The sequence below is a fragment of the Alosa pseudoharengus genome, unplaced genomic scaffold (assembly GCF_046254945.1).
Source record: "Alosa pseudoharengus isolate Yale_2024_CS ecotype anadromous, Long Island Sound unplaced genomic scaffold, YU_APseudo_1.1 YU_APseudo_1.1_scf_13, whole genome shotgun sequence".
Taxonomy (NCBI): Eukaryota; Metazoa; Chordata; class Actinopteri; order Clupeiformes; family Clupeidae; genus Alosa; species Alosa pseudoharengus.
The window spans coordinates 33,787,850-33,815,668 of record NW_027468598.1 but is presented as its reverse complement, the minus strand read 5'-3'; positions in this window follow the sequence as shown (position 1 = coordinate 33,815,668).

Genomic DNA, 27,819 nt, shown 5'->3' with positions numbered 1-27,819 from the left:
GAAATTAACCTTATCATACCTTATCATACCTCCTCTCAACATTCAACATTCATTCTTGAATTTCCCCTTGGCGATCAATAAAGCATCCATCTATCTATCCAACCTCTAGCTATAGGTAAATAAGTATCCTTAAACCTTTCCTTCAGTATAAATATACTATACTACATATACAATCTCTAAGTATAAATCTAAGTATAAGTGTAAGCTAGATATACTCAAAACTCTTTATGTATACCAAGTACAAATCAATTTCCCATTCCTATGATTTTTACACAAAAAGTTTAAGCTATGCATATTCTTTGTTAGAAATAAATAGACCCACAGTACATTTCACAAACTCATTTTTACTAAGGGAGTCACTACTCAGTTCCCTCTGTACTGAGCCCCCATGAAACCCCCAACAACAAATTAACTAACACCCCATATAACCCTATAACCACTTAATTATAACAGTATTATCTAAATTATAATATAGCTATACAAATAACAAATTATACTCTATAGGGCCAAACAGCTTAGCACCACTTTCCATCAAATAACCCCCCAGTGCTAACAACAATTGCTGCCTTATACCATATGATTCTTCAAACCATTTGACAGGTAGAAACTAAATATCCCCAGAGATCTTCTGAAACCATCAATGTCCCCATCATCTAGATTGTTAAATATAAAGTAGTAATCCAAAACGTTTTAAGTCAGTCAGAGTCAGTCTTTTTCAGTGTCACCTTATTTCAAATATTAACCATTTTTTTGATTATTATCATATGTCAGTTGATCTTGGCTTATGCAACCCGTGATGTGAACAATACAAAACCCCTTTTCCAACTTTTAACAAAAAAAAGGACTATGTGGGAAGGCTATAACCATAGCCTATAGCCATAAACATTTTCCACATAGCAGGACAGCTTTATAACCAAATGACCTTGCCCAAACCACCTCTTCAGAGCTAAACAGTCACCTGTACCTTTAACTGTAAATGTACATGGAAACAATACCTGATCTTATTGTATATTATCACCCATAACACCACAAAGTAGGATGTCACTCATAACACACATACTCATGACACACATACCACAATACACCAAACATATAACTGTAATATGAGTTATTGATAAACCTTATTGAGTTCCTATATATGTCTAGAACATTATCCAAAGGAGTCTTAAATTCAATTATTTTCCCCAATAACACTGTGGTGCTCCATGAACTATAATCCATCACAAAATCTTTCTAAAATCTATCTAAAGTCTTCTGATGTATGGGTAGCATACCTAAGCTTCAACAATGTTACCATGAACCAAATTAACTTCAATACTGCTATCCAGTGTAGTAATGCCAGTTGCTGACCCAGCTTTAGCCTAATAATGCCAACCGCTATCTGAGCCTAATAATACTATGCTAACCTAGCCTAGTCATGCTAATAGCTAAGCTATTTAATTAGACCTATTGTTAATACTACTATCATGATTATCATATCCTTAACAATGCTAATTTAACAGTTGAACCTACCACCTACTGATAAGCTAATATATGTCATTAGTAGGCTACCACTAATATAACCTATCAATTGCCAACATACTACTACTTATACATAATATATCTTAGTCTTTTCATCAACACTGGACACAACAACACTTTTCCAACACCTGGAACCACCATCAGCGTTCACCCCAAATCCTGGATCTTAAAACTCCATATTTAACCATGCTAGGCCTACTTATCTGTCCGTAGGCCTACTCATCCACAGCATAACACAGATGTGATTTTTCCCACAAACTCTCTTTAACTTGTTACAATAATCTTATTATAAACAATGCTAACATGAAATGACCTTTTAAACAAAACAGAAACCTAAAGAGACTAGCTTAACCAACCTATACACTATACATTATTTGACTATTACATTAGTGAATTATTTATGCACGTAAGCTATACTGTATGACTAAAGTATGTAAACACTAATATAATTTGCCTTTATCCAGTATCATGAAAATCTTTTAACCTAGAACTGTAGAGTATTTTAAAGAAAATCAAAAACTAGCAGAACTGTATCTGTATCTCTCATTATTGCAAATTCAATTTTTAAAAGGTCAAAGTGACTATGACAGCCCCAGTGTCAAGCAATGAAACTATTCTTCTTTTGCCTTGACCATCTATTATGGCAATATTATATTCTCAGCAAGCAGCACTCCACTTCTGCAGACAACTGCCCACTGCAATTCAGAACCATTCTGTTCTGGCGTTACCAACCTTTCAAAACCATTTTCCCACTACCACATTCTCATTATCAACCATTTCTAATATCTTGATCATGGAAGACCAAAACATTCAACCCAACACTTTGCAGTATTAAACATTCCCCAAACATCTTTCAAAGTGAAATATTTTCCAATATTTCCCAGTTCAACATTCTTTAACCATCTCAGACCTACATCCTTTGTCCCCAGCATTTGCTCTGTTTACACAAGCCCCCACCTTTTCCTATTTCAACCAGCAGCTCCTCTGCCTGGTACCACACACACACACACACAGCCTCTTCTCCTTAATCACAAGTTATACAAATATATGACGTCTTTTACCAATGCTCTGCCATGGACTTCTAATTCTACCAGCAACATACTAACCATCTATTATACTTCCATTCAACACTTCTTTGTATTCTCTTTTAGCTTTACATCCACAACTTTTACACAACATGTCCACTCACTCTTGGAGTGTTTCAACTTCAACTTATTCAGACCTGATATCAGATATCAGCTGTACTCAACTTGTTAGTATATTATTTCCTCCACATGCAGGAAATGAGGTCTTCACATGCAGACCTGGTCTTCACATGCAGACCTTTCAGTTTTTCACATGCAAAACTGTTACTTTTATCTCTCTCATTCCTTCTCATGCAGGAATTGAGTCAGTTCTCCTCATGCAGAACTTTAAGTTTTCCTCATGCAAAACTTCTTTGATATGGCTATAGTATTCCTCCACATGCAGGAATTTGCCTAGTTCTCCACATGCAGAACTTTTGTTTACATTAGTGTACACACAAATGCTTACCATAATCTGCAGTATTAATCCCTTGGTCTTTGTTTTAGCAAGATTCTTTGACTGGAGGACGTTTTAGACAAGTATTCATAACTCAGTGTACAGCCTGATCAGAGGAGACTAGCTGCTATTAAGCAAAGTTGCTCACCTTAGTTTAAGTTGCGCATCAGCTTCTCCCCTGACCAAACCCCGGACTCTGAGATGATACTTAAATATTGTCCTTTCCAACTCCTGGCTGGTTCTCGCCAATTATGTGGTGTTAAAATCCACATTAAATAATACAAACTCAAAAGAAGTCCGTACCCCATGGATGTATACTGCAGATGATGGCTTTAATGCACTCCGGAGCATTGGTGAAGCAAACAAGTGAAAGCAAAGTAAGCAAAGTGAGCAGTGAGTAGTGAGCTAAGTGAGCTAAGTGAGCTTCCCTCCTCTGGCTGTTGTCCAGCCTTTATACCCCTTCAAGTCATCCCAGACAGCACCCACTATGTTTACAGATAACTGACCAAGTAATATATGGTACTCCACCTTTGCCCTCTCATCCTGTCATTCATACATTCTTTAGGTTTTGTATACATTTCCTGTCACCAAACCTTATCTATGCCATTTTCTGCCAGGCCTGCTCTTTCACTTAAACCAGTCTTCCTTTCCCACACTGAACATACTACAGAATTCAGTGTCACAAAACAATGATATTACACAGAATAAAGATACTACATAAAATATATATAAACTAAAGGATATATTTCAATAAAGGCCACGACAGAACGCCGGCAACCTGGGTTCGATTCCCGCCCCGTGGTCCTTTCCGGATCCCATCCCGACTGTCTCTCCCATTCGCTTCCTGTCATTCTCCACTGTCCTGTCTGATTAAAGGTATAAAAAGCCCAAAACATATACTTTTCATATACAATTCAAGTAACTGATCACCTCGTTTAATCCCATTGTTTAAACATAAGGGGCATTGATGACAACTATCATAGGGGCGGTATTCATATTAAAACTTATTTGCAGTTTCTAGCTTAAAAAACTAAAAAGTTACACATCATTTTTTAAGATCCCATTTTATAACTAAAATCCCATTGAAACTCTATAGGGACAACCAACCCCATACCCTGTGACAACCAACCCCGTGATGGGGTGGATTGTCACATTGTGTCAGAGTGTCTTTGATGGTTAATTGTTCCCTGTTACAATACATTCTAAAAGTAAAAATTATACACATTTAAAGCCAAGACCCCAAGCTTTCATTTCATGTAGGAATTACTGCTGAAAGAGTTTTTGATGAGCAATTCATGCATGAGTAAAAATTGTGACAACCAACCCCGGTCTCCCCTTCTATTTTGTATCTGAAATGCATATTTTTGTACATGTATCATAAATACTGTCAATAGGCGTTGGGTGTATTTAAATTCCCATCTTGTAGCATCTGGGGTGAGGACTCATCGTTCTTATCTTTGCATCTGCTTTTCTGTCCAGCACCCAGTATTTATTGTTTTTCGATGTGCGTGCTGTACCTTTGAACTCCCTTCTTGTAGCATCCCCTTCTACATTCCACAGTGGAGAGAAGTTCACCTTGACTAAATAACAATTCATTTTTCTTCATTAGCAGCAGGTTGGGTTGAAGATATTTAAGTTTCTTACATACTGGAACTTCAAGATACAAGATATATATTATGATTCTCTTGTTCAGTTCTGCACTTTACTTGAATTAGGAACCTCAGGCACAGATATAGTAAAAAAACACACGATTGGCCTATTGATTATAATAATATTATTTAGTGTATAGTATATTGATACATACAGTGCCTATACAAAGTATTCACCCCCCCCCCCCCCCACGATATAACTTACAGCTGAGGTTATAGTCAGGTGGCTGATGTGGAAAAAAACCCCACTACATTTATGCACATTCATTCTCTAACCACCATGCATCCAGTGTGAGCAGCAAAGAAATGAAAAGTTTTTCTTTTCTTCTTAAAAGATTTTCATATTTTAGGGAGGCAAGACAGTAAACTAAGATTGAGCTGCAGGAAGAATAGTTTATATGCTAATATCTGAATACCCTTTTTGTGTATTGTGTATTTCTCAGTGAAATTACTATTTTGTGTTTTGACTTGAGAAAAAAACACTTGTGTTGGTTTTGAGTGTGTAAATAAACACCAATACTTGAAGTTTGGATCCCTTACAGAACTATGACAAAAGTATGACTTCAAACTGGCATAGCCTTGTGCACTGAGAAAGCAAAAGCCAGATGTGTTTTTTATTCATACCATCAGTGTGTAGTTGGAGCATTGTGTTAACTGTATTGATAAAATACCATTTTTTACGAAGGTTTGAATACTTAAGCAAGGTTTGTTAGCTTTTGCAAGATAACTACAATATTTTGCTGATTTGGTGAAAATATAAATTTTCTTTTTACAAAAATAGCCAATAGTTACAAAAAATGTGCTTAAGCCACCAGAAAAAAACTGTAATGTATTAACGTGAGAGACATAGAATGTGTAGGACCTACATCACCAGCTGTCGATTGCTATCCAAAGGCATCCCTCCTCTGTCGGGCATTCCTACTCTGCCGAGACGTTTTGGTGCGCACAATCAAATCGTGGATACTAGCGGATGGCTTTGCAAGCGACCTCGCAGCGCAGCGAGCTGGGCTTTGTCAGTGTGTGTGTGTGTGTGTGAGAGATAGAGAGAGAGAGAGAGTGTGTGTGTGTGTGTGTGTGTGTAGGCAATTACAACAAGAATTTTGTTTGTATAGTGTGCACACTTCTTGACATCACCAGCTGTCGATTTCTATCCAATGGCTTTCTTCCTATGCGGAGACATTTTGGTGCGCACACTCAAATGGGTAGGCTACTACAGCGGGTGGCTTTGCAAGCGACCTACAGCGCAGGCACATTTACAGTGCTGTTGGGCTGGGACGCAGGACGGACCGGCGAGGACCCGCTCTCACTATTCTGGGGCTTACTAATGACCTACTACACCGTAGAGGTAGGATCGGAGTCGGAGTTTCTTTTCTATTTCCCCTCCTTCTATTCAGTGTTGTTTTCTTATTGCTACAGTCGACATTAAACTCTAAATTTCGAGAAAAAAAAGTTGAACTATCATGTCGACTTTAATCTTGACGAGTCCAGATTGAAGTCGACATGTCGTGATTAAAGTAGAAACGTCGAAAATAAAGTTGACATATTTCGTCTTTATTCTTAACATGTGCATCAAAAGCTTGGAGAGAGAGCGACCGCTCCATAGATGCACTGAATCGGACAGTCGGTCTCAGACTGACTTGTTGGCCGACAACTCAACAAAATGCCTTGTGTAGATGATTTGGTGATATTGTACTTCATAATCGGGTTTAGCAACAAGGAAATCCTCGCTCTTTTAGCGCTGAAACACGGACTGGTAATTAGTTTTGATTGTCGAGACTCGAGAATAAAAACGAAATGTCGATATTAAAGTCTACATGATATATCAACTTCATTTTTGAAAATTCATCTTTAATCTGGACACGTCGAGATTACAGTTTTTGCAGTCGCTTTGGCGCAAATCTCTGATCAAAATTGAAATTCTCAATTTTTTTTGTTCAAACTCCATATCATCTTATCACTTTGTCCCCACGTTGAAAAGTTTCTCTATCTTGAGCAAACAGCAGTGCTTTATTGCTTCTTGCCACTGATTTTGAACAAATGTCTGCTGTTTCTCACATTCTCAATTCATACCTGTCAACATTTAGCTTTCCAAAAACATATTGTACACATTTGCATATTTAATACGTTTCATACACGTGTTAAAATGAAGTTGGATGGCCATGCAAATTACGGGAGTTTTCTGGGAGAAATAACAAAACGGGAGGGTGCTGGGAGATGACCTTGAAGTACGGGAGAAACCCGGGAAAAACGGGAGTGTTGACAGGTCTCAATTCCTGATGCCATGTGGGTCAAAATGCACAAAGTGCTGAATAGTACCCCATACAAGAGCCCTTATGTCATCGCTTGAGTCATTACTTGCAAATGTGCTGGGCCCACTTCCCCGAAAGCATCTTAAGCCTAAGAGCGTCGTAAACAGGGGCGATTCTAGACCTAGAGCTTGCTGGGGCACAGGCCCCCAACTCCCAATACATAAAAAAAATAAAAAAAATAACTGTGCGCGGAATATGAAATTAATAGCTAGCCTGATTTGGACCATCACATATCTCCCCTAGGCTCCCCCGACATCCTCCTCCATACTCTGAATAGTTTCTAGCCCCCATCATGTTCTCATCCGTTTCTTGCCTGTCTCTCTCCTCCTCCTCCCCCTGCCTGGACTGCCCAGCCTGTGCTCTTTCTCCCCTCTCTTCTCCCTCTCTTTGACCTTCTTCTCCTCCTCCTTCTCCTCCTCCAGCACTCTCTCCCTCAATTGTTGTAGCAGCCACTATCCAGCAACATCCAAACACATAGGCATAAGTAGGCCTATACTCACTGCATTAATTTAATAGGCTTTCCTACTAACACAAGGGAAGCTTATTTTTAGTCAAAATTGAGATATACTTCCCTCCCAGGCAAGGGTCCTATAGACATCCTGGCAATACTGCAGTTCTTTGTAGCTTAAATAGCCTACTAAAGCCTTCATACTGACTTTTGGTGATCATTTGCAAATGTAGCCTAAAACTAGATGTACCGCAGAGCGGTACAAAACTATTACCGCCGCCCAGTCCAGCACATTTTTTCCACAAAAAGAAATCACGCTGAAAGGCCTATATGATTCTAACTGTCTCACTAAATTGCATTATCCACACTCAATTCTCACTGGTATCTGCTAGACAACAAGTACCAAAACATGATTAGTTCATAGATTTCACATGTAAAATTCATTTTATACAACCCCACCTCCATCTTGCCTGTTCATAATTATGAGAAATTCTTGATTGTTTGTGTTATGTTTATGTTATGTGTGTGGGTGTGTGTGTGTGTGTGAGTGTGTGTGTGTGTGTGTGTGTGTGTGTGTGTGTGTGTGCGTGCCTGCGTATGTGCCTGTGCATGGAAGCGTACATATGTCTACTGTGTGAGTATGTGTCATACGCAGTGCCGGCCCAAGCCTTTTGGGGGCCCTAAGCAGAATTTGATTTGGGGGCCCCCTCCCACAACGCAGTCACCTGTGCTTGGCGATAATTGACAACTTCACACTATAATGTCATATTATAAATTAATACAGTGAGGTTATGTATTAATACAGCAACTGATTATGAACTACTGTCCCCCTGGACACAGATGCATAAGGACCCTCTCCCCCTACCCTGTTTGTGCAAATGTGGGTACAAACGGGTGGGTGTGTGTGTGTGTGTGTGTGGGGGGGGGGGGGGTTAGATGTGATTTCCTGTATTCTGGTGCATTTTTGGGATGGTCAGCTGGAGAAGGGCAGTACCTAAATTTGTTCAGATTCATAGCCTTTTGCTTTTTGACTTATTGGTAGTGAATTCACACAACTACTTGGGGTTCAGGGTCCCTTGACCTCTTGGGCTCGGTAGGCTCATTCAGTAATCCATCCTTGCTCACATGCCAAAAATGTTTTGGGGCTCCAATCTAGACTTCTGGCCCCATGTGCTTGGTAAACCAATGTATTAATATAGTTGTTATTTACACCAACCCTGTCACCTTTTAATCTTAGAGGGTACTAAAATCACAGATTTATTTGAAACATTCATATTCAAAGTGAAGCACTAAGGGTGGTTTACTGAAGTTGAATTGACAAATAACAAAATACAACAGCATTTGTATTTGTTGTAAACAAGTACATCAGTTTAATGACTTGTTTTTCAACAGATTTGCTGAACAAATCCGCAAATGTGCATTAAATGAGCAATTTTCAACTACAAAATAAAAACAAAATAGACAAACATTAATAATCAAAAATAAAATGTCCCAAAAAATAGATAATTATTCCTACTTCGTTCCTGGTTTTTAGGCATCTGCAACTCTGCAGTGGACGAACCTGCAATGATTAAATAAATACATAAATAAAAAAATAAAAAAACGATGTTAAATGTGTCGTGTCATATTAACAGGCTATGTAACCATTTGCCATCAAGAAAACCTCACCTTCTGGTAGGTAGAGTTAGGTAGAGGTAGAGATGTGCTCCAAAGGACTTCAACAGTGTCTCTGAAAAAAAAAAATATTGCATAAGTGCATAGTTGATCGAGCAGAATGAGTTTATTTTGCTATCATTACTTACACTCAAATAACAAGCAATTCCACACGTAACAATTCATATTCTATTGGCAAATGAGGCATAATCAAAAGAGTATACTTAATTGCAGTATGGTGAACGCTTAACATGGTGATCTACTGCAGCCTAAATATTAGGGTAGCACCGCTACATCACTTGCCACTATCTTAATCAAATGTAAGTTTATTTTCATCACAGAAGTCTCCCCACCCAACATGGTATATTTTCTCAAACACTACCATCTCTCTCCAAAGATCTTAGAGCAGAGCGCACTGCTGTTCCATCTTTGCCTATGAAGCTGGAACGTTACCGATGCCCAGAGTCGCGTTAGTCAGTGGGTTGGGTTGGGACTGGGAGCCTGGGCTTAGTCTGTTGTTGCTATCAGACTTACCACTATGTCACATATTATAGAGCAGTAATAAACTATCAACACTTTCAGGTACGAAATCAGAAACAATCCCTCTGTGGTAAATTTGCCTTCAGCTACGTTTTCATGTAGCTACTGTAGTGCTAATGTCCACTTCAGTCAGCTAGCTAACTTTAATTTACGACATAATAAGCCCACCTAGAGCAAGGGTACATGCTTGATTGAACATCCAAAACAATCCCAATATCCTTGACATCTGAAATACATCTAGATAAATATATATTAATGGGAGACATTTCTCTGTTGATGGCGGAGATTTAGCTCTGGTGATGGCTTATATTAGATCATGACAGCTAGCTAGCTACCTCAAGCACAAAACATACTGTAAATAATCATGCAAAACATACCTGTATCTTGCTCGTTTTTCTCCTCCTCTGTCATTTTCTTCGTTCTGTTTTCGGCACCAGAGAGATACGTCCTTTTTTGTGACTTGTCTTAACATTACCGTCTCTTCCGATTGTTGAACTTGATGCAGTGTCTGCACGAATTGTATATGCACCCGAGGTGTCTAGCACTTTATGCGCGTGACTCAAAGGCTGGCAGACACAGTAGCAGTAGTCAGGCATATTGATCATGAAATCATAATTTTCTTGATTTGAATGATAATTGTTTCATTTATTCATTCATTGATGTCACTTGTTTACGTTATTTATTATGTAAAAAAAAAAAAAAGAAACTCGATTGGGGGCCCCCTGGTGGCCAGGAGGCCCCAAGCAGCCGCTTAGTTCGCTTATGCCTCGGGCCGGCCCTGGTCATACGTATGATTACTGTGAATGTGTGTGTGTGTGTGTATCTGTTTGTGCACATGTGTGCACATGAACTGGGTTAACATGACCCCTGGAGGCAAATATACGGAAAAAATGGTCATCCTAGGCCCTACAGTTCTCAAGATATTCACAGAGAACTGTGTCTGGCCTACCCTCCTTTCGGGGGGTCCAGTCCAGCGGGGGGGCTACAGATCAAAACGAAAAATGACAGTTCCATGCTATCCATGTAGGGGTACATGCCCACCAAGTTTTGTGTACCCCGTCTTTCAGTGTCCTGGGAATCCTTGTTGGTGTACGTCACTAAATGTACACATACATTGTTTTATTGTAAGGCCCCCCATGAACGAAAGTACACAAAACTTGGCATGCATTCGGAGGGTGTCATAATGATCCTACACTTTCAATTTCGTGCAGTTTTGACCATGTCAGCCAGAGATATTGTGATGAAAACACCTAATTTTTTGCTTTTTAATTTTTAACTAGGTGGCGCTATACATGAAATAAGTGGTAATGGGATGGGTTGACATGGCCCCTTGAGATCAACATACAAAAAAAAGGTGGACCTCCTAGGCCCTACGGTTCTCGAGATATTCACAGAAAACTGTCTCCGGCCACCTACAGGCCAGTTGGTGTATAGTAACATAAATTAATTTATTGTGTGGCCCCCCATGAACGGAATTCCACGAAACTTGGCGTGCATTCAGAGGGTGTCATAATGATCCTACACTTCCAATTTCGTGCAGTTTTGACTATGTTAGGTCACAGATACCTGCGATTACAACACCTCATTTTTACTTTTTTGTGTTTAACTAGGTGGCGCTATACATGAAATGAGTGGTTATGGAATGGGTTGACATGGCCCCTTGAGATCAACATACAAAAAACAAATGGTCCTCCTAAACCTTACGGTTCTCGAGATATTCACAGAAAACTGTGTCTGCCCTACCCTCCTTTCGGGGGGTGCAGTCCAGCGGGGGGGCTACAGATCAAAACGAAAAACGATGGTTCCATGCTATCCATATGGGGTTACATGCCCACCAAGTTTCGTCTACCCCGGTCTTTCAGTGTCCCGGGAATCATTGACAGAAATTTGGACATGCGAAAAAAAATAAATAAATAAAATCTGACTAAACCTATATGACCGCCGCTTCGCTGCGCGGCGGTCATAATAATCTACACAGATGGCTATCTGATTCTGTGTATTATTATAGGCTACATTTGCAAATGCAGCAAACTTATTTGAGTTTGCCATTAAATCATTGATCAAATCACAGCACTGGCTATTACCAGCATAAATGTTAATGTTACCGTTAATGTGGGCAAAAGTATCATACCTCCCTCATCCTCCTCATCTCTCCTCACTGTTCCTCTCCCTCTGCCTCTGTTCAGGAAGAATTTTCTGATGTCCATCTCTATATAGTTTATCAGAAGGCTATGTTTAGTTTTACAGTAGGACAGCTTCACAAACAGTATAGGCTACTTTTACAGGACTCTTTCTACAGTATAGTATAAATCGTTGTTAATTGTCCGCATGTGTGCATGCAGCCTACGCATGGTGTGTGTGTGTGTGTGAGTGAGAGAGCACAAGCTGGTAAACTGTTGCTAAGGCTACAATGACGCTAAGCATTGAAAAACAGATGCTAGTTATGTGGGCAACACTCTCTAACAGCGATCAACTTGTCATTTTTTCTGTCAAACAAGTTGTTAATTTGTTTTAACATTAGGGGACGACTTACTCTGTGCTCAAAGTGATGTAATGAGCTCCAGCCGATTCCACAGTGTATGTGTGTGCAGTACAACGAGACACTCGGAAGAATCATGTGAACGATTTTCATTGGTTGTTGCGTTCAATCTTACCCAGCTACAGAGATGCTATTTCCTGATTGGCTATTATGGCCCCTTTCTTTATTCCTTGTTTTTTTTTTTATTGGCTGGTAAGTGACAGGCTCGAGCCATGAGTAAAGCAGGCACGGAGATGCGCTCATGAATGCCGTTTCCAGCTAGAGCCGCGCTAGAATTTTACTGGGGCACTGGAGACTTTTACTAAGGCACGTGCCCCAGTGAATAAGGTCTAGTGACGCCCCTGGTCGTAAAGTCCCTCTTACGAACGTCTTAAGATTTGCCGACTGTTTCCCGAAACCATCGTAGCTTAAGAGCGTCGTGAAAACACTCGTAGATCTACGAGTGCTCCAGTACTCGTTACCGGCTAAGAGCGTCTTAACAGTACTTCTCACTGAGGTCACCAACAGGACATACAGAGGAATTACAACTTAGAATACATAATCCAATTTACGTTCCCATTCTTTATTGTGTTTACCTGTGATGAATCAGATTTTAGCGTGCAAAATAACCCACATTTAATGGTCATAATAATGTGATGAAAAGCGGACAAAAATGCAATCAAGTTATGAAACGAGACGTTGCCAGAATAGTTTGACATTATCTTTGCTAAGTGAATATTTTATTAGGCCTATGAGGTAAAAAGCAGAGAAAGCAACATGTGGTTTAGTCTGTAGCCTACTGCATCAATATCTAAGCCTACACATTTCCTCTCTTTCTTACTCGACTTCTTTCTTATCTTCAAACGTGTTCTTAAGTGACACCGCGAAAAATTATTGCATGGTGCAACAATGTAGGGGAGACCGGGGTTGGTTGTCACAATTTTTACTCATGCATGAATTGCTCATCTTCAAAAACTCTTTCAGCAGTAATTCCTACATGAAATGAAAGTTTGGGGTCTTGGCTTTAAATGTGTATAATTTTTACTTTTAGAGTGTATTGTAACAGGGAGCAATTAACCATCAAAGACACTCTGACACAATGTGACAATCAACCCCATCACGGGGTTGGTTGTCACGTATGGGGTTGGTTGTCCCTATAGAGTTTCAATGGGATTTCAGTGATAAAATGGGATCTTAAAAATGATGTGTAACTTTTTAGTTTTTTAAGCTAGAAATTGCAAATAAGTTTTAATATGAATACCGCCCCTATGATAGTTGTCATCAATGCCCCTTATGTTTAAACAATGGGATTAAACGAGGTGATCAGTTACTTGAATTGTCTACTGTGTTGAGAAATAAAATTAAATCATTTTCAGTGCTAAAACCTCTTTATTATCATGTAAGTTGCAAACAAAGTTGCAAACACAGTGACAACTGTGTCACAGTGACAACAAACACATGTGACAACCAACCCCAAGAGCTATGTGACAACCATCCCCAACTGACCTCTTGACAAAGATGTTAACCTAGCTGCCACATGGCTTTTAATTTTATAGCTAAAATATGACTAAAAATAAAGCTATACCTTTGGCTTTTTAATGAGTGTTTTGTTTTTGAACTACTAATATCCTACAAGCTCTCAATACAAAAACAACACCAGCATGAAAATTTACTCTGACCCATGAAATTTAAAAATGGTCTCCTCACCTCAATGCTGTGTGTCTGCTCAGCAAAATTCCTAGTGCAAATGAGTAAGCTATCAAAGGGTAACAGTTTGATATCAAAATTTTACCACAGCATCACCTAGTGTGCTTGGAATAAGCAATGTGACAACCAACCCGTGAGACAACCAGCCCCGGTCTCCCCTAATCTTAAAATAATTACAATTATTTATGTCTCTGTGTGGTATATAACCTACTTGGGATGCTTACATGCAGATGTCAAAGTGTTTCTATTTTCGTATTGATGTGAATGAATGTGTAGATCCGAAGTTTAAATGGTAGGCCTATAGCTGCAGTCACCTGACATCACCGTCAAATCAGAGGATATTTCAGAACTATTAACGTGGACAGCTCCCCTTAAGAGCATCTTAAGAGCAGTGCACGCGCATTCACGCTACGAGCATGTTCGGGAAACAGTCGGAAAAACCAAACGAACGATCGTAAGATGAATCGTAGAAAACCCTCTTAAGAGCGTGTCTCCGTCGTTATCGGGGAAGTGGGCCCTGATCTAGCAGTCTTAGATGTTGTAATAGGCTATGTGATCTCAGGAATGTCAGGATGTACAGAAAGTTATGCAAAGCTCTGACCAAGGGGAATTTGACTGTAAATATATCGTTTTGTAGCCTACAAATTAAAGCATTTGTTTTCTTTACACTTTATATACTTAATACAGGACAATGTCTGTCAACAGTAAACATTTTGAAACATATCACTCGCTTACAAACCCCTTCACACACAATAATGTGCACCTTTGTAGTTTTGAAATAACTATGGCACATAGATGCTCTACTGTTTCGATGCTAGGCTACCCCATTAAACACATTTCCTTATTTAACCGCTTGAGTCATTACTTGCAAACTAGCTGTCATAGTTGTCATCTTTCTGGTCGTACCTGACAAACAAATGTAAGGACCCATCATATTGCACTGACAGTTTCATTGATCTAAATACTTGCTTTTCATACATAAACAAATTATTTTGAGCAAAATAGCCTACTGTAGGCTGGGCCTACATGCTTTTGCGGTTAATCCATTCGGTGCAGTTGCGCTGAACTAACTGTGTTAGAGATTAACTAACTTGTCTCAAGTATGGCTATTTTGACCATTTTGACCATCTCATTTCAGATGTGGGCTTTGCCATGATACCAGTGCTCTCTGGAAGAGGAGACACGTGCCAAGAGCAACTGCTGGATGGCTGACGTCCGCAAGATGGCATCCCACCACTGTTCTGTCTTCAAACGGCAAGATCCACTTGGCAAGGTCCTTCCACCTGGACGCAGACGGAAGGAACTAACTGTTTTCCCGCATTCAAATGCAACGTCAGAAATGATGAGGAGCAAGTGAAGTGGAGCTGTGGCGCACGCGGTAGCTCACTTCCCAGACTGTGTAGCCTACAGTTGGGACATGTACAGTTGAGACGCCTAAAATATCTTGCGTGCGCAACAAGTTTTGATTTTTGTTATATGCACACAGAGGCGTATCAAGCTTTTTAAAAGTGTGGGGGTTGTGGGACAGGGACGTTGTAAGTATTTTCTGAGAGGGGTGCGGACTATATTGGTGTCCGGGAGTTTCTCCCCGGAAAAAATATTCTGATTGAACACACCATTTTAATGCAGTTTGGGAGGGACAGAAGAAGCAGCGCCTATGCGTGGCTCATGTGACATGTAGGCCTATGATCTACCTGCTATCACTTCACTATTTGACACTACCCTAAATGGAGACATATCTCATGTTATAAATCAAGAAATTATTTCAGAAATCATTTTTTGTGCATATGGGTTAGCAGGCTACAATAAATTGCCTAACAGAAAACAACCTAATTTCGAGGTATCACTAATACCTATTAAAGCAACACCAAAGAACTTTTCCTCTGTCGCACGCACGCTATTTGTTTATCCAGCAACAGCTTTGCAAATAACGATGTCCATAGACAAGGTAGAATATGTTGCATGCTTTTATGAAAGTACGATGTATTGCGACATCATGCAAGTCAAATTTGTAGTTTCTTATGTCTCATTCCATCGAACTACAAACCCGCTACCCGATCTGGCAAACTTGCATAGTGCGGTTACAGCCGATAGAGGGCCGCGAAGCGAATGCAGAAGTGCCGTTCACCCTGTTACGAGTTGATGAACCACGGAAACAATTTTGGAAACATTATTTTAAGGTACAAAAAACTCTTTGGTGTTGCTTTAAATAAATGTAAAGGACACAGAATAGTGACAGAACTGTAAGCTCAAATTCAAAAACGTTTGAAGTCTACCCAAACATATGCAAAGGGAATATAAATAAATTGTGTTGCATATAGCCAGCTTAGTTAATATCAATTTAAAGATTATGATTAGCAGTTTCTATGGTTTTTCCATTGATAGTTACAGGAAGCCACGTTGTTGTTTAAACTATTGTTGCTTTTAGCCCACGTTACCTCCAGTTTCATTTGCTGCAGGGACGCACACGTTCTGTGTTAGTGGGGCACATTGCATGAGCGCTCATAAGCGTTCTATTTGAGTTCATGCTGGAAATATTACTTCTCAGATGTAGAACTCAAATGTGTCTTGACGCCGCCGTGTAAGATCAAAATAAGATGTTCTAAATGGAATGCGATCTCCAGTAGATGTAGCACTACACAGACAGTGAATGCCGCCTACGTTTGTAAAGATCAGGGCCCACTTCCCCGATAACGACGGAGACACGCTCTTAAGAGGGTTTTCTACGATTCATCTTACGATCGTTCGTTTAGTTTTTCCGACTGTTTCCCGAACATGCTTGTAGCGTGAACGCGCGTGCACTGCTCTTAAGATGCTCTTAAGGGGAGCTGTCCACGTTAATAGTTCTGAAATATCCTCTGATTTGACGGTGATGTCAGGTGACTGCACGTCACAGCTATAGGCCTAACTTCGGATCTACACATTCATTCACATCAATACGAAAATAGAAACACTTTGACATCTGCATGTAAGCATCCCAAGTAGGTTATATACCACACAGAGACATAAATAATTGTAATTATTTTAAGATTAGATTGTTGCACCATGCAATAATTTTTCGCGGTGCCACTTAAGAACACGTTTGAAGATAAGAAAGAAGTCGAGTAAGAAAGAGAGGAAATGTGTAGGCTTAGATTTTGATGCAGTAGGCTACAGACTAAACCACATGTTGCTTTCTCTGCTTTTTACCTCATAGGCCTAATAAAAATAAATAATATAAATTATATAAATAATAAATTAATATCAATTAATATAAATAATAAAATCTGATTCATCACAGGTAAACACAATAAAGAATGGGAACCTAAATTGGATTGTGTATTCTAAGTTGTAATTCCTCTGTATGTCCTGTTGGTGACCTCAGTGAGAAGTACTGTTAAGACGCTCTTAGCCGGTAACGAGTACTCTGGAGCACTCGTAGATCTACGAGTGTTTTCACGATGCTCTTAAGCTACGATGGTTTCGGGAAACAGTCGGCAAATCTTAAGACATTCGTAAGAGGGACTTTACGACGCTCTTAGGCTTAAGATGCTTTCGGGGAAGTGGGCCCTGGTCAAATAAGACGTTCTAAATGGGGATGTAATTAAGCTGTTCAGATCTTTTCCAAGCGTCTTGGAGACGTATGTGTGCTGAATGGGCTATGTCTATAGCCTATAGTTGATGACACCAAATTAATAAGTATTTCTGCTTGGGGAAACTTAGCCTATTTTATTTATTTTTTTCAGTCCGCGGTTCCATACAATCTTGCTGTAAATGATCAGACGTTAAGCACCGGGCATAACTTAATTTCGCGGCTACGTGGACCATGTAGGTTAATTGTTGAGGAGGCCCATATAGTTTGAGAAAAGCTGCAGATCATAGACAGAAATTGGATTGTGTATTCTAAGTTGTAATTCCTCTGTATGTCCTGTTGGTGACCTCAGTGAGAAGTACTGTTAAGACGCTCTTAGCCGGTAACGAGTACTCTGGAGCACTCGTAGATCTACGAGTGTTTTCACAATGCTCTTAAGCTACGATGGTTTCGGGAAACAGTCGGCAAATCTTAAGACGTTCGTAAGAGGGACTTTACGACGCTCTTAGGCTTAAGATGCTTTCGGGGAAGTGGGCCCTGGTCAAATAAGACGTTCTAAATGGGGATGTAATTAAGCTGTTCAGATCTTTTCCAAGCGTCTTGGAGACGTATGTGTGCTGAATGGGCTATGTCTATAGCCTATAGTTGATGACACCAAATTAATAAGTATTTCTGCTTGGGGAAACTTAGCCTATTTTATTTATTTTTTTCAGTCCGCGGTTCCATACAATCTTGCTGTAAATGATCAGACGTTAAGCACCGGGCATAACTTAATTTCGCGGCTACGTGGACCATGTAGGTTAATTGTTGAGGAGGCCCATATAGTTTGAGAAAAGCTGCAGATCATAGACAGAGAAAGGATAATGCTCTGAGAACAGTAGCCAAAGGTCTTTCTGCAGAAACAACAAGTGCCTTTGGTGCGCGCACCCCCGCTTTCACTTTGACTCCCTGCATTTCTACATTGTGACAAAAACAGTGAATTTTGGTTTACTAAACTAGCATAATGCGGTAACAATTATAATTTCAATTCTATCTGAAATCTGATCACTGCAGACGTTATAATGCTGACCCAAGCAGCAGCACAGCCTTGAAAGACACACACTTTGAATTTGATCAGAGCGGCTCTGGTCCTTCACTGAATAACTTGTTGTGATTGGGTTGATTCAATTAAATCAGCAGACCTATTTATGTCTCTCTGTGTGTGCGTTATAGTAGATACGGTTCCAACTCTTTACGGGAGCGTTTATTTCCATATTTTACTTTCATTTAAATCTGACAAAAAGTGTGGGGGATAGAATCGTGTTCCAGCAAAAGTGTGTACGTTATAACACCCACATCCCCCACGCTTGCTACGCGCCTGTATGCACATGCGTATAAGCGGTTTTTTTTTTTTTCAAATTAAGACCTTCACTTCACCATGTAGGCCGTCTTATACCGGCTTGTACCTAACAGGGCTTACCCTTGTGACTGTTAAACGTAGCTGGTATAGGCTAATTACAAACGTTATTGTTCGCCATATATGTTCCTGTGCCTGTTTTGTTCATATTTTATTCATTTTAACCAATGCTAATTTAAATGAACGAATTTAAATTAAAAGACTTTGCTATTGTTTTTATTTATTCAATTTGGCAATGAACTATCATTAGAAATGGGTGTCTGAACTGTACTGTCTCAATTGTATTCCATAGGCTATGTTGAGACACATCGAGACAAAAATGCACCTTATGTTTATGAGTTAATTGTTGAAAACATAAACTACATCTGGGTGTTATTGATTGATAATATTTTAGTCTCTAAGGAAATGAACGAATTTAAATTAAAACACTTTGCGATTGCTATGTTTTTATTTATTCAATTTGGCAATGAACGGTTAATTAACTATCATTAAAAAATGGCAGTCTCATACTTCTTTTCCGTACCTATTTGTTGATTTTGTGTGAGCAAAAAATATCTCACCTGTATCAGTCTACCCTATTAACCACCACTGACTTCCGCTCAGTTTTCACTGCATGGCCTGTCAAATGTCCTTCAAAAAGACAGGATGAAAATAAAGCTTGAGTGTCTCAGAATATGGGTGTTGTTGGTTTTCTGTTCTTTCCAGAGCATGCTTATTGCCTTGTTCTTTGGGTGGAGGACAAATACAGTATACATTTATAATATGCACAATCATTCTATAGCCACTATATGCATTCACTGCGACCAACTAATACACAGATTTTTTTCTTTTCGTTTTAAAACATTTTCACATATTAGGCCTACTGTAACATAAATGTCAGACGAGACAAATCAATAACCCTGAACTATTAAAGTAAATAGATAGATACTTTATTGAAGGGAATTTGAATCAGTATCAGGTATCAATTCAATTCAATTCAGTTCAGTTAAATTCAAGGTTGCTTTATTGGCATGTCTGTATAGGTAGGCCTACAGCGTTGCCAGTGTTATCAAGTATTAGGCCACTGCCAGAGGAACATAAATACCAAAAGGTCCTCATGACATATTTAATAGGCTACATTAACGTCAGACGCCAAAGTTGTATGGAAAGGCGAATGAAACAAAACGCACATTCTACTTTGGCTGAAATAACTCCTGAGCGGTTTTGTTCAGAGCTCAAAATGCGGCTGTATTCGACAGAGGACGGATGTTGATAGTGACAAAATTTTAATTTTCATTGTGGAACGATATCAAACGATATCAAAGTAGCCTTAGGCTATTGGCTTTGTAAAGGATAGGCTACAGCGGTCATGGCTTGTGTAGTCAATGTGTTAACACTAGTATAACACACACACACACACACACACACACACACACCACAGAAACACACACACACACACTTGCACATTGACTGTACACACACTGCACTTTATACTCTCTCTTATTAAAAATATTTCTTGATCTTTCTTTCTTCACTCACAGAAAAAGCTGAACACCAAACGAAATTTCACTGCATGCTCTATATGTTACAGTTTTTCACAATTGTTTACACACATTTTCAAAACTCTGTGTCTTTTTTTCAAAACTCCACACACAAAACCCACAATTGCTCACACAAAATGCAAAATGCCTCAAATCTCCAGCAAAATGACACACAACATTCAAAATGTCAAAAACACATCTTTAAAGCAAACATTCGCCTCACATTACAAACACTTTTGTCATAATATGACATTTTGGATACATCATGTACACACTGTTGCTCAAAACCTAAAGCTCTTCTGTCTTATGCTTTCTATATGTGTTTCCATACAAGAGTGAAAGTTATGGTATCAACAAAGAGAAGTTGAAATACACAGTAAAAATGCAAGCAATATAGTGAAACCAAAATAGTGATTTTTCCCAAATAATTTGCTGTTGTGAATACAGTATTTTACAGCAAACAAGACAAAAAGGAAAGAAGAATACAGTGACCACCAGATGTACATGGAGTTTTGAAAACACTGATTTAGTTTTTTTCCAAAGACAAGTGTGTGTGTGTGTGTGTGTGTGTGTGTGGGAGGGAGGGGGGGGGGTCGTGTACAGTATGTATTCATAGGCCTATAGACCCTTTCAACTGCAGAAACAAACAATTCTACAGTAAGCATTCCTAAGGCATTTCTGGAGGCACAGAAAAAATTATTGAGCTAATGGTACTGTAACATGGGGACAAACAAAAATAGAGTAAAAAGACACATTTTACATAAAGTTAACTTTTTGTAGAACATTACTGTAAGCTAAAGTCCGATTACTGTAATTTTCAAAGTATCTGCATTGGTTCAGAATATTTCAACCGGAAATCCTCTAGGAGCATATTGAAAGGGTCCATACCTATATAGAGAGTATATCTATTCATAGACCTATACTAAGGCAATGATTGGATGGTGTTCAGTAAAGTAAAGAGTGTTTACACATGTGAAGAGAAAGAGTGAAGCACTGGTGATTTAGTGTGACATTTTGATGGGTTGTGTTTGAAGAACGAAATCAAGTTACTTCCTGTTAGATTTTTGTGTGTTAGGTAGAAAATTGTGTGTGGTGTTTTGCAAAATGTGTTTTAGTCAATTGAAAACTGAGTCAAACACTGAGAATTAGTGTATGGTTTTGCAGATTTGGTGTCGGGTTATGATGTTTGGAGGACATGTTCGGAAAATTGTGTGACAAGCAAAGATTTAGTGTATAAGCAGTTGAAAAAAACTGTAAGTAGAAAAGTGATGTGGTGTTTTGCAAAATGTGTTTTAGTCAATTGCAAACTGAGTCAAATACTGAGGACTAGTGTATGGTTTTGCGGATTTGGTGTGCAGTTATGATGTTTGGAAGACATGTTTAAAATTGTGTGACAAGCAAAGATTTAGTGTGTAAGCATTTGAAAAAAACTGTAAGCAGTTTCTCTATGTGTTTCATGTTGTTGTTCTCTACAATGTTTTTTTTTTAATGTGAGAGCTCATAAGTTGCACATTTTGATTTTTGTTATTTGTTATCCTGTTATCGTCATCATCATCATCATCAATTACTGTAAACATGATGAATGCGTCGATAGAATGTGCTACGTGTTTATGTGCCGGGGTTGGGGGTAGGCTATGCGAGCTGAGTCTGGATGTGGTGGTAGGCTACGCGGGAAAACGTTTGGGAGCTGCTGACTATATATAGGGGGCACACTTCACATCTTCGCTACAAGATAGCAGGACGGACATCGCCAGCTGTCGATCGCTACCCAATGGCTTTCCTCCTCTGCCGAGACATTTTGGTGCGCGCACTCAAGTGGATGCTACAGCGGGTGGCTTTGCAAGCGACCTACAGCGCAGGCACATTTGCAGTGCTGTTGGGCTGGGACGCAGGACGGACCGGCGAGGACCCGCTCTCACTCTTCTGGGGCTTACGGATTACCTACTATACCGTAGAGGTAGGATCGGAGTCGGAGTTTCTTTTCTATTTCCCCTCCTTCTATTCAGTGTTGTTTTCTTTCCAGATAAAAGTCGACATGTCGTGATTAAAGTAGAAACGTCGAAAATAAAGTTGACATATTTCGTCTTTATTCTTAACATGTGCATCAAAAGTTTGGAGAGAGAGCGACCGCTCCATAGATGCACTGAATCGGACAGTCGGTCTCAGACTGACTTGTTGGCCGACAACTCAACAAAATGCCTTGTGATGATTTGGTGATATTGTACTTCATAATCGGGTTTAGCAACAAGGAAATCCTCGCTCTTTTAGCGCAGAAACACGGACTGGTAATTCGTTTTGATTGTCGAGACTCGAGAATAAAAACGAAATGTCGATATTAAAGTCTACATGATATATCAACTTCATTTTTGAAAATTCAACTTTAATATGGACACGTCGATTCGATATTAGTTTTTCGCAGTCGCTTTGGCGCAAATCTCAGATCAGAATTGAAATTCTCAAAATTGTTTGTTCAAACTCCATCATCTTATCACTTGTCCCCACATTGAAAAAGTTTCTCTATCTTGAACAAACAGCAGTGCTTTAGTGCGTCCTTGCCGCTGATTTTGTACAAATGTCTGCTGTTTTTCACATTCTCAATTCCTGCCATGTTGGTCAAAATGCACGTGCTGAATAGTACCCATACAACAAAGCGCCCTTACTTCATCGCTTGTGTCATTACTTGCAAATGTGCTGAACTAGCAGTCATAGATGTTATAATAGGCTACATGTGATCTCAGGAATGTCAGGATGTACAGAAAGTTATGCACAGCTCTGACCAGGGGGGATTTTGTAAATTGATCATGTTGTACAATGCTGCAAATCAAAGCATTTGTTTTCTTTAAACTTTGTATACAATGTCTGTCAACAGTAAAAGCTTTGAAACATACCACTTGCTTACAACCCCCTCCACACACAATAATGTAGTCTACATCTTTGTAGTTTTGAAATAACTAGGCCTATGTCACATAGAAAATAGTGGTGCCTCTCATATTGTTCATTAGAAAATATAAGAAGGCCTAAACGGTCATAATGACAACAAGACAAAACAGACTATCTTCTTGACATAAACAATGGCGTAAGAACTTATATTACACTAACAGTTTCATTGATCTAGGCTAAATACTTGCTTTGACATAAACAAAGCATTTTGAGCAAAAGACTGCAGGCCTACGTGGTTTTGCTCCATTATGCGGTGCAGTTGCGCTAATTGTTTTTAGAGATGAACTAACTTCTGTTGTGCAAATGTTAATGATGATCCAAAAAATAGGTTACACCAAAGCGACGGAGAAAAACGCTAAAGTCTATAGGATATTTCAGCTTTTCGAGCTTAATATCGAAGTCGACAGAGTTTAACTCTCGTCACGACAAAAATATTATTTTTCTTCCTGTGTGGTGGCCCTAATACTCTGTCGTAAAAATGTAGTTCTCAAGTATGCCTATTTTGACCATTTCATTTCAGATGTGGGCTTTGCCATGATGCCTGGAAGAGGAGACACGGGCCAAGAGCAACTGCTCGGTGGCTGACGTCTCAAGGAATGCATCCCACCACTGTTCTGTCTTCAAACGGCAACGACGCAGCAAGATCAACTGTCCTTCCACCTGGACGCAGACAGAGAGAACCAGCTGTTTCCCCGCACTGGCCTACTGCAATGTAAGATATCATGGGGAGCAAGTGAAGTGGAGCTGTGGCGCACGCGGCAGCTCACCTCCGCTCAGTTTTCACTGCATGGCCTGTCAAATGTCCTTCAAAAATACATGATGAAAATAAAGCTTGAGTGTCTCAGAATATGAGTGTTGTTGGTGTTTTGTTCTTTGAGCATGCTTATTCCCTTGTTCTAGCCACCATGGATTCACTGCGAGCAACGGGAAAGTTTTTATTTTCTTCTTAAAATATTTTCACGCATAACATTAATGTCAGACGAGAATTCTGTTCAATAACCCTAGACTATTAAAGTAAATTATTCATCCACAAGGACATTTTAATCAGTATCAGGCATCAAGTATCAGGCCACTGCCACAGTAAGACAAATACCAAATTGGCTCTTGCGGTGTGTGCACCCCACCTGCTGTGTGGCAGTGCCAGAGACTAATTGCTGGACTGAATGTGGGAACGCCCGCGCCGAGGATGGCAATGGCTTGCTGGGGGAGCTGTGCAACGCCAGCGTGCTGGCCTGTGCTTGAGATTCCCACGATGTTTCGCGCTGGGGATTCTGGGAGAACTGAATGATCATCTCAATACCAATGTTTCCCAAAAGGCTTGTCCCAAGGAGAACAGTATTACCTTAAACACACATGAGGAAACTGAACAGTCCAATCAGTAGACTAGGATAAGATAGCCAACTATGCTACTTTGTTTACAATATTTCCAGGCTTCAACCAGACAGCTGAATGTGGTAGAGTTGTAATAGAAATAGTAGGCCTAAGCTATAGGCTAATCTGCATAAAGTGTGCTGTCATATCAAACATTCAGTATTCTCTCTTTTTATATCAGGATATAAAATAATACAGATATATTATACCTCTGGTATTCTAAGGTAGGCTATTGAAATGTCTAGCCCCCCCCCCCAAAAAAAAGAAAAAGAAAAATCGAGGTTTGTATCAAACCGTGGGTCAAAAATCGTGATACGAATCGAATTGTTAGATTGGTGTATCGTTACAGCCCTACTGTATATCGCTACAGCCCTATCCTCCAAAAATCTGTCTAAATTGTACCAAAAAACTCAGAAAAATCAGCTTAATGAGAGTAAAATGTGACCAGTTTAAATAGTGATTTTGAATCTTGAAAATGTCAGATATGGACTCAGCATCTCCAGTAACCCCTAAAACATACTAACATTGTCCATTTTGGCCAAGCAGCTCTTATAATATGATCAATATAGGCTATTATGCTAATTTATGCTAATTAGCTCAATTACACAAATTGCCCAACTTATGCAAATGAGCATCCGGCAGTTTCTGCATGCTGGGAACCCATACTATATATTTCCATCATAAAACTTTGGTGTACTCAACATTTCCGGGTCCACAATGGGGCTCTATGGGCTGTCCACCGGACTGTCTGTGCAAAAAAGAAGGCAAAAATACTTGCAAAATTCTGTTTCAGCTGTTTCTGTTTCAGGGACCATGCAAATATGGAGATGGTGATAAGTATAAGTATAAGTATAAGTATAAGTATAAGTATATATACTCTTTTGATCCCGTGAGGGAAATTTGGTCTCTGCATTTTATCCCAATCCGTGAATTAGTGAAACACACTCAGCACACAGTGAACACACAGTGAGGTGAAGCACACACTAATCCCGGCGCAGTGAGCTGCCTGCAACAACAGCGGCGCTCGGGGAGCAGTGAGGGGTTAGGTGCCTTGGTCAAGGGCACTTCAGCCGCGCCTACTGGTCGGGGTTCGAACGGGCAACCCTCTGGTTACAAGTCCGAAGCGCTAACCAGTAGGCCACGGCTGCCCCAAAGGCCACGGCTGCCCCAAAGATGTTTTGTTTATCCTTAATGTGCTGAGTATTATAAATGGAAGGACCTGTAAAAGCATGTGAGCCATAGACCTGTCATCTACCCAGAGTATTTGGATCTTGTTTTCCTTGCAATGCATTCAAATGTGTGTGTGTGTGTGTGTGTGTGTGTGTGTGTGTGTGTGTGTGTGTGTGTGTGTGTGTGTGTTTGTTTGTGCATGCGTATGTGTGTGTGTGTGTGTGTGTGTGTGTGTGTGTGTGTGTGTGAGTGTTTGTGTGTGTGTGAGAGAGAGAGAGAGAAAGGGATATACTTTCTGTCAAAAATGATGGATGGCCCTAAGGTCAAGAGGTCATCATAACAATCTCATGAGTCATGGGGGCATTACCTTCCAGAACATTCTTGGTCAAGTGAGGTGGGGGTGTCTTATAACCCCAACAGGCGTGTCTTCCAACGTCACATGAGGAGGCGTTACTTTTTTCTGGTACTTTTTTGTGGTACCTTCTAGAACATGAAGAATATATATATATTTTTTAAATCTTTTACATCATAATACTTTTATTATCTTTATAATACTTTGAATGTATTCATTCAAAAACAAGTCTGTGGGGCAACCTGCGTGTGAGACCTGTTCAGAGTCCTGGGGAATTCTGGAGCTTGAGAGAGAGGCAGAGTCCAGAGTCTAGGAGAGAGAGACAAAGTGTGGGGGTGAGAGAGAGCTCCGAGCCGCACGTCTCCCCCCTTCGAGCGCTTGCCTGCAAATGAGTGGAAACGAGGAGATGGGGGCGTGACGCGTCAGAGTTTCAGACTAGAGTTTGACGGACCAATGGCTGGTTAGACCTGGAGCAGAGGTTGAACTTGATCGATAAAATGCTGAAACGCCATTTAGTGAACATAAGATATGAAGCATACCCATCGTGTGTGACAATGTCTGAACAGGAAGCTGTTTTTCCCATGCAAAGTGTCCCATCACAGCTGGCAAAATCTTAACTTCAATGGGGATCAGCACTCATCTATCACAAGACACACACATGCACAGACACCCGCACACACAAACGCAGACACACAAAGACACCTGCACACATACACACACACACTGACACATGCACACACTGACACACGCACACACATACAGACACACGCAAACACCTGCACACACACACACGCACACACAGCTGTCCATAAGAGACACAAAAGTTTCTACAGAGGGGGGGGGGGCTGTCAGTGATGGGAGAGTGGGTAGAGTGTTCAGCATCCTGATTGCTTGGTGGATGAAGCTACTTGCAAGTCTGGTGGTGCGGGAGCGGAGGTTCCTGTACCTCTTTCCAGAGGGCAGGAGGCTGAACAGTTCGTGTGCAGGGTGGGTTGTGTCCTTGACAATCATTAGTGCTTTGCGGGTGAGGCGGGTGGTGTAAATGTCCTGCAGGGAGGGGAGTGGTGCTCCAATCATCCTCTTAGCTGTGTTAACAATGCGCTGGAGGGTCTTCCTGTTCTGATCTGTGCAGCTTCCGCCCCACACTGTGATGCAGCTGGACACGATGCTCTCGATGGTCCCTCTGTAGAATGTGGTCATGACGGGAGGCGTGGCACTTGCCTCAATTTGTGCAAGAAGTAGAGGCGCTGCTGGGCTTTCTTCACCAGTGATGCTGTGTTGGTGGTCCAGGAGAGGTCGTCGCTGATGTGCACCCCCAGGAATTTTGTGCTGCTCACTCTCTCCACAGCATCTCCGTCGATGGACAGTGGTGGCAGTTGTTTGTGGCCTCTCTGAAAGTTGACAACAATCTCCTTGGTCTTGCTGACATTCAGCAGGAGGTTGTTGTCTTTGCACCATTTAGCCAGCAGGTCTACTTCTTCTCTGTAGTGAGCCTCATCGCCCTTAGTGATGAGGCCCACCAGTGTTGTGTCGTCCACAAACTTCACCAGATGGTTGGAGCTGTGAGTGGTTGTACAGTCATGTGTTAGCAGTGTGAAGAGCAGCGGGCTGAGCACACACCCTTGCGCCAACT